The 13,305-nt window shown below is 35.3% G+C and overlaps 1 protein-coding gene across 3 annotated transcripts in view; it reads right to left on the reverse strand.

Moving 5' to 3' along the window:
• Positions 1-13,305, reverse strand: part of CNTN1 (contactin 1) — a 374,843-nt gene that overhangs the window by 225,229 nt on the left and 136,309 nt on the right. The window contains exon 2 of one of the 3 annotated variants that reach the window (XM_032645481.1): positions 7,800-7,898. The exons of the other annotated variants lie outside the window; for them this stretch is intronic. The gene's annotated coding sequence lies outside the window, so the exon portion shown is untranslated. The remainder of the gene's footprint in view (positions 1-7,799; positions 7,899-13,305) is intronic. 3 annotated transcript variants of the gene reach the window in all.

The raw sequence follows: 13,305 nt of genomic DNA on the forward strand, positions 1-13,305 counted from the left end.
CAATTTTGCACTGCCTCCATTACGCCCATTTTAGTTACAATGAAAGGAAAATGAACAAACTTATGAACATAGGGGTTCAAAATGTCATTGATTATATGCATGCTGAAGTTTCCTGCAGAGTGCCAAGAAAATTTAGTAAAATTATGGGGATATAGAAAAGAAACTTTAATCTCCTAATCCTGAACCTAGAGTTTTAGTAACAGTATAACCTCTATCTCTCAGTTTTCCCATCTTTAAAGCGAGGATCTCATAGTCTCCTAGAGAGGATTAAATGAGATTATTCATTTAAGCATGATCTCAGCAAAACCTTTTTTCCTTTCAAGTTGTACTTTAACTACCTATCTCTTTTTAGTGTGAACCTCTGAAATTTATAGTCAACACCATTTATTTCATAACTGCACTGACTAAATCATTATACCAATATTTCTAAACTATTTTAAGTATCCTTTTACTACCTCATTCAGGAAGTTATTTTTGATGCCCTCCCTTAATTTTAGCTAGAGCTCAATTTATATGCACTTACTGTACCTGCTTCTACCTTTACAAGTGTTAGCTTTGTCCAGTGAGCTTTCAGTTATTTTCTCTCCTTTTAACAGACTATTCTGTCCATGGAAACAAGGAATATAATTCCCTTTGCATAGCCAATGCACATAAAAGGAGCTTAATAAACATTTGCTGAATTAATAAATTAATGTGTTCTCTGACATCAACAGATTCACAATCATGTAGAGTAATATACATATCTATTACATATGAATATAATAACATTCCATCAATTAGATTGTACCATAGTATCTGGTATATATAAATCTATTTATTCCATCCGAATATAAACTCTTTGATGGAAAGGTTCATGTTGTACTCATTTTTGTATCCCCAAAGTCTGGCATAGTAGCTAGCATATGTGCAAGATTTGCCAAATATGGTTCTTCAATTCAAGAGAGTTGTGTATGTATACACACACACACATGCACACATACGCACACACACATCTACACACACACATAAAGTGGGCACTTGGAACTTGGGAAGATACTGCTACTAGCTTTGTGCTCAAAAGTTTAATTCAAGGGATTGAAGTTGCAACTAAATGCATCACTCCAAAAGAACAGTCATACAGTCTAGACAACTGTTGATAAATGATCCTTGCTTCTGTGTGGGGGATTAATTGGAATGCAGATATTTTAGAAATAATTATGCTGGCAATAAACATAAGAGTTTTAGAGACAGTGGCATAAGGGCTTTGGCTAGTAAAATAGATAGCAAGAAATATCTGAGAAATAGAGTTGATGTATCAGAAAAATAAGTTTAGAGGTTAGATTGGAGAACAAAAGGAAAGAGTGGAGTTAATTCTAAATTTATAAACGTGGCAAATGACAGTGTCTCTTGCACTTAGAACCTATGTACCTATCTGAAGATCAATCAAGATAGCCATAATGCCAAGATTCTCATACAAATGTTCCTGTATACAGCACTTTTATGTTTGTCTATAATGACAAATAAAATTTTAAAGTACTTAACTATGTTATAAAATTTTACCAAGTGTTTGTAAGCATGGATAATTGTCCATGAATGTAGTGATTTAAGGATAGATAACTCCGAAGACAAAAATGCGACAAAATGACTTGTAATCATCTTCTTAATGTTCACTGAGACAGAGCTACCATCACTTTTAACAGGCAAGTACAACATAAGAAATTTTTCTAAAGATAATATTATGTTCAGATTTTCCACAGTCTGATAAATCCTCTTTTGGTAAGGATTAAAGTTCTTATTCTCTACAGGTATTATCTCTCAGTATTATTTTCCAGCCAAATCCTCCAAGCCAGGTCCAGAACTCAAATTATAGGAAACACAAAACTAGTAAATAATAAATAAATTTTATGTTCATGATAATTTCACAGAATACATTTCCTCAGTAGTAAACATATCAGAATTTTCTACTAAATCTGTTCCTCTGTAGAAGATCAGTGTTCATCATGGTTTCAAAGCACTTTAAAAATTATAATAAAAGTCATTTCCTAGGTTCAAGTAAAGGGAAAAATTGCAGTTTTCCATTATTCTTACCTATTTATTCTGGAACTTGGGTGCCCTCATACTGACCTATTTAGTTTATCACTAGTCCACCTAATTCACCTCTTGGCTTCCTGCTCACCCAGTTCTTCAACAGATTTCTTCTGTTTGTCACCCAGCTTCTCATGTTGCCAACTTTATATCATCTTCCATCTGTTTAAATTCCTATGTTCTTTCTGGCACAGCTCCGCCTCCAGATTCTCTCCCAGCCACCTACCTTGCTGCCCTTCCATCTGCTAGCATGACTAGTGTCTTTTCTAACCTGTTCCCAATCTAAATTGTCTCCAATTATCTACTTGAATTTCTTTATCTAAAGTTTATCTCTTAAAGGACTATTGTGATTGCAATAGTTACTTATAATCACACAATCTTGGAGTAGATAGGGAAGTTAAAAGCCAAAATGCTCAAACATGCATTTAATGTTTTAATTCTTCTATGCTTTAAAGTCATTTACTTTTCTCAGCTTCTTTTAATCATAATATTTTGAAGAAATAGCATGCACTACTGAAAGATGCCACTAATGTCTTTTTATATACATTTCTTCTGCACACTACTTCTGTGTGGCTCAACTCTTCTTAGTCCTGTGGTTAAGTGCATTTGTCATTGTTCCAAAGTTCTGTATTCACTGATTACCAAAAACCTTTTCTTGAACACCACATTCTCAAGACAGTTCAATTCAAATTTTTAGGCTTAATGTAGCAGAAATATTTTTTATTTAAGGTGTGTGTTATAGTTGCCTACTGGATGCCAAAGAGGCTATATAAACAACACTAGCATTTGATTATTACAGTTTCAGAATTTGATATTTAAGGAGCATAAGGTGGCATTTTCCCTTGGCATTGATTTAGTTGCTTGATGAGATAAATGCTTATTTTCATGTAGCAGAGGTAACATACTACAAGTTAAAGTGGACTCAGGAAAATATTTAAAACTTTAGACCTATGTACCTTGTAATGAGACTAAAAACTAATTGTCTACTCACATTTCTGGAGTAATACCCTTCCTCTATCAACCACAACTTAGAAAAGAATGAAGCTTGTGTTTACAGGAGGTTCACTTAGAAATTACTCTTATATTCAAAATAATAATGTAATGGAGCAGGACACTTATGGGGCCTTCCCAGGACAGGCCTTCCCCCCATATCCTCTGCTTTAGCTCCTCTCTGGAGTATGTAGATTACAGTATCAGATGCACATTTCCTGAATTGTGTTACAGATGTGAAAAACCCCTACCAAATGGAAAATATTAACTGTTTGAAGACCATAAGCACATAGCCCCTAAGCCTACTGGAGCCTGAGGATTGATAATGTTAACCCCTGTGACACAGCCGTTACCTCATTCATCAGCCAAACAAAAGAATTGTGCACAAGCTGATCACACAGTCTGCAATCCCCTTCCCTCACTTGGCTTTTCAAAATGCTTTGCTAAAACCCTTTGGGGAGTTCAAGGTTTCTGGGGACATGAGCCATCCGTCTCCTGGCATGGCCCTGCAATTAACCTTTCACTGCTCCAAACTCTGACGTTTCGGTTTGTTTGGCTTCACTGTGCTTCAGGTATATGAACTTGTGCTAACAATATAGCAGTTTAATAAAAAGGTAATGATTTCAGAAAGACTTGACTGATTTATTTTAAATACTAGGAATGTAATACTTCTACTGATGTTAATTAACATTTAAAAAGATGTTGATAAGTTTTTCATGTTTATTTTAATATGTTTTATTGTTATCTAGGTATGGTAAGGCCAATAGATCTGGTGATGACTGTCATTGAAAAATATAGCTTGTTATATTCACAGATCCCGAGAAGGCGGGACATGCTTGGGAACATACAGGAATCATGGGGGTGCAGGTTTAGTCAAGAGGCAGAGGGAAAAGGGCAACTGTGGGCAGGAGCCTTTATTATGGTTTTCTCAGGAAGGAGGCAAGATAAAAGTAGATTTAGGATTGGCCAGTTTGAATTATTTTAGGGAGCTCTGGGGCATTGGGGCTGTACCTAGTTGTCTTGATGTGAGAATTCTAATAAGAAGGTTGAAGGCAGGGCTTTGGATTGGTTGGTTTGCATTTGAAAAGGGAACTTGAGGGCCAGTGGCTTACTAACTCCCATGATTGGCTCACCCTGGGAGGTGCAGTCCCTCCAGAGTTAGCAAGGCAAAGCATTAGAATAAATTAGAAAAAATATATAGTTAATACAATATTCAATTCAGGATTAACAATCATTAAAAAGAAATGTTGAGAATTCATCTGATTCAGAGATTAGAAATATCTTTAGCATTAAATGACGCCAGTGTGATTAAATAATGTCTGTGAGTACCCAATAACTATAAGACCCACGTCTAAGCAAGTTATTCTGTTGGTTAAGTTCTTACCAGCCTGCTCCCTCCTTGTTTATTCTCATCTACACCTATACAATTCCTCTATTTAAGTCCTGACACCAGAATATATAATATTGATTTTTGTTTCCACTCCTTTATGCACATTCTCCTGGACTCCACTTAACATTTCTGAGCTTGGTTCCTCCTTTCTCCTGTGACACTAAAACTTTTAACCAAGTATTTTGCCTGATGCTATGCTCTAATTTTTTTCCTACATTTGAATTATTTGTTCTATTGAAAACATAGCCCTTCATCTTTTTTTTGCATCTAGAGTGAGTACCTAGAAAAAGCACACAAGAAGACCTTAATAAATGCTTCTTCATTGCACTGAGTTGTCTTGTAAGATTAAAGTGATTAGGAAACAATAAATAATTGGGTAAAATGTATATTTATAATCAGAGGGAATAAATTGCTGAAACATGCATGAAGCTATATTAAAATGACACACTCATCAGTGTCAACTCCTAAGAGCATATATAAAAGGAAAATGTTTCATAAACTATAATTTCTTAGGGAAAATATTTTAAGGAGGAACTAATTTTATCATTTTCTCCAATGTAAGAGAAAAGAATGTAAAATCTCTTGGTATCACTCTTTGTTGTAAATTCATACTTGAAAAAAGTTTTCTGTGTATTTTACAAAGCTTGTAGCACATCAGGACTATTTACTAAAGAACCCTATAGGGGATTACCTTGTCTTATAAATGTAAACTCAGAATTAATCAATTCGTATGTGTGTTTTAGGTTTGGAAAATGGGCATATCATCTCTCATCTTTTACTCTTTCAATCTTCCATAAACGATTCATAACTTTTCTATAATCTTATTTAATGCTGAATATAGTATAGATAGAGATACAGCTTTCTTCTTAGATTTATTATAATGTAGGTGAAAACATACCTTATTAATATATATATTTATTCTCTATAAGAAAGTTGCTTGTTTACCAGTTTAAAATATTCATCTCAACTGATTTATCACTCTAAGTCACCTTTAAAATTCATTTTTAAGCTAAATTAAAAAAACTTATATTAGTGAATTATAATATTTCAGAATTCTTATAAATTGATTTTAGAGGCATAAATAATATATATCAACTATGAATTAAATTCACTTTCAAAAATTTTACATTTGATATTTCACTACTATATAGGTTTCTCATTCCATTTTCCTTCTTTCCATTTTATTATACCCTTTTTATATCTTTAGTTTCCTTTCCAACTGAATTTAATACTATTATACTTTGCCATAATAATCATTATCTAAACTCATTTTGGTGTTTCAACTCATATATTGTGGTTGATTTTCAAATATTCTCATTAATCTCTTGTTATTTTCTCCCAATTGATAACCTATAAAAATTATTTGCAACTAATGTGGGAATTGGGAACTGAGCACATCTCTTTCCAGATTACCCTCAGATGACCTGGGAAATATTCTTTATCAAAACCATTAGATATTTTCAGTGAGATTGATTAATGGCCTGGGTTGAGACTAGAACAATGACAAAGAGGCTTAGGTAAGTACAAGTGCAATGTTACATAGAACCCTTTGTCTATACAATCTCCCCAAGTTGGTCCATTAATTTCACTGCTATGATCTTGTCACCCATCATGGGGGCTTTTCTTCTACTGTCACCTCAGCCAGCTCCAACAAGTAGCACTGCCATTATACTCATTATTCAGAATTTAGTATGTCATTAGGTAATAAATACCTTTAAGTTTCTGTTCCCTCCATTCTTTCTCATTTTCTTTTAGATTCCATTTTAGTAGCTGTTAAGGGGCCACTTCATTCAGGAGGCATTTAAGCAGAACTGAACGCCGTGACTCAGCAACAGGAGACCTCTAAGACATATAGGCAGTTACCTATCCTCCCTTTCTTCCCCTCCCTAAGTAAAAACTCACACGTGAGTGTCCTCATAAAACACATTCTACAGTGCTGGGAGCGCAGGGCCACACCACCACCAGACAGTTGACAGGAAAGCCAAGTAACAGAGTAACACTGTAGCAGAACTGAAATGCACTGTGAAATGCTTGAAGGGTATTTTTCCTGTGGTCTTACTATCATTACTCTATTTCCTTTTTTAATTTTTATTTTTTAATAATAATCCTTATTTTACAAAAAATACTGGCCTTATCTATTACTGGTTCTTGATAGATTATTCAGCAAACAAATTTTTAAAAACAGCATCAATTAACATACTTGAGAAGTAGGCAATGTTATATTATCTAATTTATATGATATACCTGTTATATTGCATATATTATGTTTCATAAATTATATATTATAGTGCATATATGTATGTATGCATATATGTACATATATGCATATGTGTATACATATATATACTAATAGTATAAATGTACTGTTGAAAAGCATCCTTAAAAATTTTTACTATATCTAGAGTTTCTTGCTGAATGTTTATTAAATGCTATTTTCCAACCCTAAAGAAAGGTTTAGGAATTTATATCATACTGCACATTATCTGCATATTTATTAATTATTTGTCATGATATTTAAGCAAGCAGCTTTAATTCACAAAGACTGGCAAATATAGTAGTAGATAGAACTATATTTTTCAGTTTTGCAGTTTTTGTAAAATTTATTTGGCTTTTATACAGTGGGTTCTGCAATTGTATAAGCTTAATTTTTAAAAGACCAAGAAAGAAAGAAAACTTTTTTGGGGGGTGGGGGCATAAATTTCAAAATATTACATCTATGCATTCTTTCTGGAGTAAGGCATTCTGGACAAGAGGGAAAAAAAACCCAAAACACTACAGGTAGAAGTCAAACTGTTTTGTTTCTGACAAGGTCTTCCTTCAAGGACAAGCTAGTCCAAATTACTTTAATTCCATCTGTTCCATTTGTATGCAACACAGTATTTGAGTTTGAGTACCTCAGTGCTTTCCTCTGCTTCTGGGGAAAGGATTGAGCATTTTTGGTGTTTATCAACATTTTTTACCATAATTTGAAATTATTGACATTAAAGAAATAATACGAGCCAAAAGAATACCACAGCCCTGCTAAAACTTCTCCACGGGAGGTAATTTTTTATTGATTCAGCTCATACTTTCAGCGCTGCCCCTCCCCAGTTTGCAGGTTTCTGTCTATCTGAGACACACATCCGAGCTCTGGTACATTCTTGAAAAGCTTTTGCGTGCAAGATAAAATACCCTACGGCAACTTGTCAAAAATATAAAATAAAATCAGCTTTCAATTAACATAAAAATTGAGAACACTGACACTGCATAGCAATACTGAGGTGTGAGTCAGTCCTACTAATACTGCATCACCCTTTCCTAACTCAGCACATTCCCCCTTGGAATTTACTAACCTAGAGAAAAACCTCAGACTTACCTCATATGCTGAATTATCTGACGTTCTGGGTATAGTATTTATTGCAAGCTGTCCATTTGAATGAATGCAGCGACAGTTACACCACAGTACGTCTCTCTCCTGCAGCAGAAAGCAAGTTAAAAGGACTTCAAGCTGTGACCTCAGAGGCAGGCACAGCCGCTCCCATCCTTCAGCCAACCTTCTGGGGAGAGCAGGTTAGATGACAGTAAAGCTGGCTGTCTACATAGCAATACTTTCAAGTAAAGCATTCTGTGCTGCGAGCTGTGGGATTTACATCCAAATTCAGCTGGCTAGAGTCAATGCTGCTTCTATGCCTGAAAATATTAAGCATTTCACTGCAGTCACTTAATGCAAGAAACTATCTGAGGCGACTTCACAAACCCCGTCATTCTGTTCGGAGACTAAAGAATGAGCACCGCATGCATAATTCATGCATTAAAATCTTCAATGCACTTCCTGTAGCCTCTGTTCTATCCAGTAATGGGCTATTGATCACCTCATCGCTAAGACAATTGGAGGTACGCGATTGGTTTATTTCCACAAATAAAATTACAACCTAAATCACAGGCAGAAGCCTCCAACCCTGCAGCATCCACTCGAGTAAAACATTCACATAAACGAGATGGCATTTGCATACTGCAGAATGTTTAAACTGGACTCTTCCGCAGAAATGCTATAGCATCTATTTTCTTTTATTCAAAATACATACTTTCTGTGGGTTTAAGCTGAATATTTTATATTAGAAGTGAGATATACAGAGTTGATCTTTTCCTACCATTTCGGGAAAATTAACAGGGCTAAACAGAAAATTAAGAAAAAAACAGAGAATGGTGTATTGGTATAAATCATAGAAGTTTTTATCTGGGCTCATTTGAATAACATTTCTTTGAAGACTTTAACTTAAAAACAATTAATTTTTATTTCAATAATGTGGAAGAGGATTTATTTTTTTTTTTTTAATCATCATAGTGGGTACATCATTGTTAACTATTTTGGATCATAAGCACCTGTGCTCTGGGTGTGTCAGTAGTTCTGAGAGCCCTTTCTCTCAGAATTTAAGCTCCTAAGAACACGCCATGATTTCTACTAGTCTTTTTTCACTGCCTCAAAAAAGTAAGCTTTAAAACAAATTGTGCTTTTTATTATGCTAATATTCATCAGGAGAAAACATAGTAGTATAATATTTTTAAAAATTACCATAATAGGAGATCCATGTAAAATACCAAATACATTTATGTACAAGAAATGTTTGTCTATTTCCCAAAGTATCTTAATTGTAAAAACGAATTAAGCTTTATCCACCAAAGAGGACTGATGTTATTGAGATCATTTAGAAACCTAATGCCATGTCTTTACAAAGCCTCTTCAATGGTGATTTGCAGTCAATAAGCCAGTAACAACTGATACCAGCATGAGAGGGTAGTAGGAGCCCTGATGACAATAGCAATGGAGTTCAGGGATGTTCAGGGAGATGGCTCTTCCTTCCAAGTGCAGTAAGAGCATAATCCCTACTAGGTCATTGAGAAAATAAGTGCACCTAGCTGATAAAGATTATGTTAAAATATTCTAAAGGTGTCTGAGAAATTAACTATCCAATTACTATGTACATTATATATTCCATATTCCACAATGTTTTGTTTTGTCCAAGCCAGATTCTTTTTGTATGTTTACATATATACATAATAAAATTTAAATAATAAAATTAAACTACAAGAAGACCTTATTTTATAACACTTATCAGAGTAATATTCTTTATTCTTTATACAGAAGATCTCAAACACTTAAAAATTACAAAAGGTATAGCTGAGGATTAATTTCCTGCCAAGAGTTGTATCAATTTAATCATTTAGAGAAGCAATTTTATATGAAGATAACATCTCTTTTAAAAATAGTAGAAAATTGAAAACTTTGAAACTTAAGTTATCATGTATAAGGATATAGAGTACATTCATTTAGGAGATATAGATTGCTGACAAAGCCAAAAATAATTACAAACGTAAGCATTGGAAATTTAAGTTCTCTGAAATGACATAATTCAATAGTGCATAACTAGGTGGATAGGAAAAGCATTAGCTTTGTCCTTCTCTTCTGCTGTGAATGAAAGACAATATCTTTTCTCACATACAAATATCCAAGATCCAAGTCTAAAATGGTGATGGCAACTTTTCATCTACTTGGTGAATTTTCAGATTCAGTTGTTTTAAAGGTGAGGAGAGAGATGAAACACACACACACACACACACACACACACACACACACACACATGCACACACACACCATCAACCTAGAAAAGACCAAGATTAGAGTCAGCAAAGAAGAGAAGAGTATGGCATGAGAAAAGCTATGGAGATAGTAAGTCCCTAAGAAATCAGAGTGGGGGCAACAAGTAAACCTTGAAGGGAAACACCTGAGTAAAAATAATCAGTTGTACTCCCAGATAAGATGAAGCCTGAGAATGTAATAAGTACCAATTTCCACTTTCCAGAAGTCTGGCTATGCCTGAGAAACACACTTAACCAATCTTTTCAAATGGATGGAAAACAGAGATGGATCTTTTAGATGAATTTGATCTCTTTGCTGATCTAGAGGATTTCCAATATTTTGAAGTTATAATGCATGTAAAATATGGAGTGAACTCTGTAATGTACAATAGGGTCAATAAAATGAATCAAAATTTGTGAATAAATCAAAACATATTTAGTCTGCTAGTTTTGCAATATCTATTAAGACATATACCTAGCCTGCCTGTCACTTGGAAAAATGCATAATTTATATCCACTATAAGAATACATAATGCCATGTAGAATTAGGAAAATAATTTAGTCTGCCAAAGTTTCTACATTCCTGAACTCAAGGTTTGTGGGAGCAGACTGCATTTATTCTCTGAGATTTAAGATATTCTTTCCTCTTTTCTCAAGCTGTCCTACCCATAACATAGTCATCCCCTAATCATAACACATTCATTCAATCAAAAAATATTTATTATGTACCTTCTGTATGAAACAAATTGTACTATATGCTAGGAAGACAAATATATATAGTGGCTTCCCCCAAGGTATTCATGCTTTAGTGAGGAAAACAAGAAAAGACGTAGATACAGAGTGATGAATATAATTACCTCTGATACATGTTAAGGTATGCAAATGAGGTAATTATTAAAGTATGCTGTGCCTGTATGCTAAGTAACTGATAGATAAGTGTTATATATGAGGCATAGAAGCAGAAGAAATATTGGCATCGCCAACTGCACATGGGGCATTAGGAAATGATTCATGGAGGGGGTACTATTTAAAGAAACTGTGTGGTAAATAGAACTAACATGGGCTTTAATGTTTGTCAAATTTGAAATTAAATTCAAGCTTCCTCAATTTGTTACCCAACCAAACTTGAGTCTGCTTGCCCTGCACAGTAAAGCCAGGTTGACACGGGGTTATAGTGAAGGAAAGTGTAGCATTTATTGTAAGGCACCAGACAAGGAGTCTGGGGCAGCTAATGCTCTCAAAAAACTCAAACTTCCAGATGAGTTTCAGGGAACATTTTTAAAGGCAAGGTGAGAGAGGGGAGTCCTGGTGTATGTGATCAGCTTGTGCACAGTTCTCTGATCGGTTGGTGGTGAGTTAAGAGGGCTGTGTCACAGGGGTTAACATTATCAATCCTCAGGCTCTAGTAGATCAAGGTCATCAAGTAGTTAACTTCTTCCATTTGGTGGGGGTGTTAGCATCTGTTAAAAAACTCACGAAATATGTTTCAGATACTGTTATCTAGGTATATCAGGGAGGAGCTAAAGATTCTGTGAATGCCACATGGCTGATTTACTGTTAAAACTGTTACCAGTTCTCCTGGTTCAACTGCTACTTTTGTCACTACCTGTTCACAACTTTTTGATCATTAATTCTTTTTTTATTGGAGTATAATTGCTTTACAATGTTGTATTAGTTTCTGCTGTACAACACAATGAATCAGCTATATGTATACATGTATCCCCTCCCTTTTGGACCTCCCTCCCACACACACCCCCATCCCACCCAACTAGGTTATCACAGAGCACCAAGCTGAGCTCCCTGTGCTATACAGCAGAGTTCCACTGGCTATCTCTTTCACACATGGTACTATATATATGTCAATCTGTCAATTCATCCCACCTTCCACTTCTCCCACTGTGTCCACCCTTCTGTTCTCTACGTCTGTTTCTCTATTCCTGCCCTGCAAATAGGTTCATCTGTACCATTTTTCTAGATTCTACATATATGCATTAATATATGGTATTTGATTTTTTTCTGACTTACCTCACTCTGTATGACAGACTCTAGGCCCATCCACATCTCTAAAATGATTCAATTTCATTCCTTTTTATGGCTGAGTAATATTCCATTGTATATATGTACCACATCTTCTTTATCCATTCATCTGTCAATGGACATTTAGGTTGCTTCCATGTCCTGGCTATTGTGAATAGTGCATAGACATTTCTCCAAAGAGGACAGACAGATGGCCAAGAGGCACATGAAAAGATGTTCAACATCACTAATTATTAGAGAAATGCAAATGAAAACTACAATGAGATATCACCTCACACCGGTCAGAATGGCCATCATCAAAAAATCTACAAACAGGACTTCCCTGGTGGCGCAGTGGTTGAGAGTCTGCCTGCCGATGCAGGGGACACGGGTTCGTGCCCCGGTCCGGGAAGATCTCACATGCCACAGAGCAGCTAGGCCCATGAGCCATGGCCGCTGAGCCTGCGCGTCCGGAGCCTGTGCTCCACAATGGGAGAGGCCACAACAGTGACAGGCCCGCGTACTGCAAAAAAAAATCTACAAATAATAAATGATGGAGAGGGTGGGGACAAAAGGGAACACTCTTGCACTGTTGGTGGGAATGTAAATTGGTACAGCCACTATGGAGAACAGTATGGGTGTTCATTGAAAAACTGAAAATAGAACTACCATATGACAAAGCAATCTTACTACTGGGCATATACTCTGAGAAAGCCATAATTCAAAAAGACATATGTACCCCAATGTTCATCAATCATTAATTCTTGAGCCAGGCCTTTGTGACTCAGGAGATGCCTGGGAGACTGCAGTTTTTCTACAAACAAAAGGCAGGGAGCAAATATGGGGGGAGGGATCTGTTGCAGGAAAGCACCATAGGGTCTTGCTCATGTGACCTTTGCTGTGCTACCCGTACTCCATGAGCATGAGTTTTATCATGTAGAAATCTAGTTAAATATCTATCTCTTTTTTCTTTTTATAAGAATTAAATAAATGGTTTACAGAATAATAATTAAAAACACAGTTTTTATAGTCATCCAGATGAGAGTTTAAATCCTGCCTTGATTTCCTCATCTCTAAATGGAAATTTCATTGCCATCACAGAGTTATTAGAAAATTCAAATATTACAATGTCTTTTTGTCACTTAACACAGTTTCTTACACAGTAAGGACTTTAGAAACATTAATTTATATTCTCCAAAATCTTAGTCTTGAAGAAAAGTCTTGAAGGG

This window comes from Phocoena sinus, chromosome 10 (genome assembly GCF_008692025.1).
Source record: "Phocoena sinus isolate mPhoSin1 chromosome 10, mPhoSin1.pri, whole genome shotgun sequence".
NCBI classification, from domain to species: Eukaryota; Metazoa; Chordata; class Mammalia; order Artiodactyla; family Phocoenidae; genus Phocoena; species Phocoena sinus.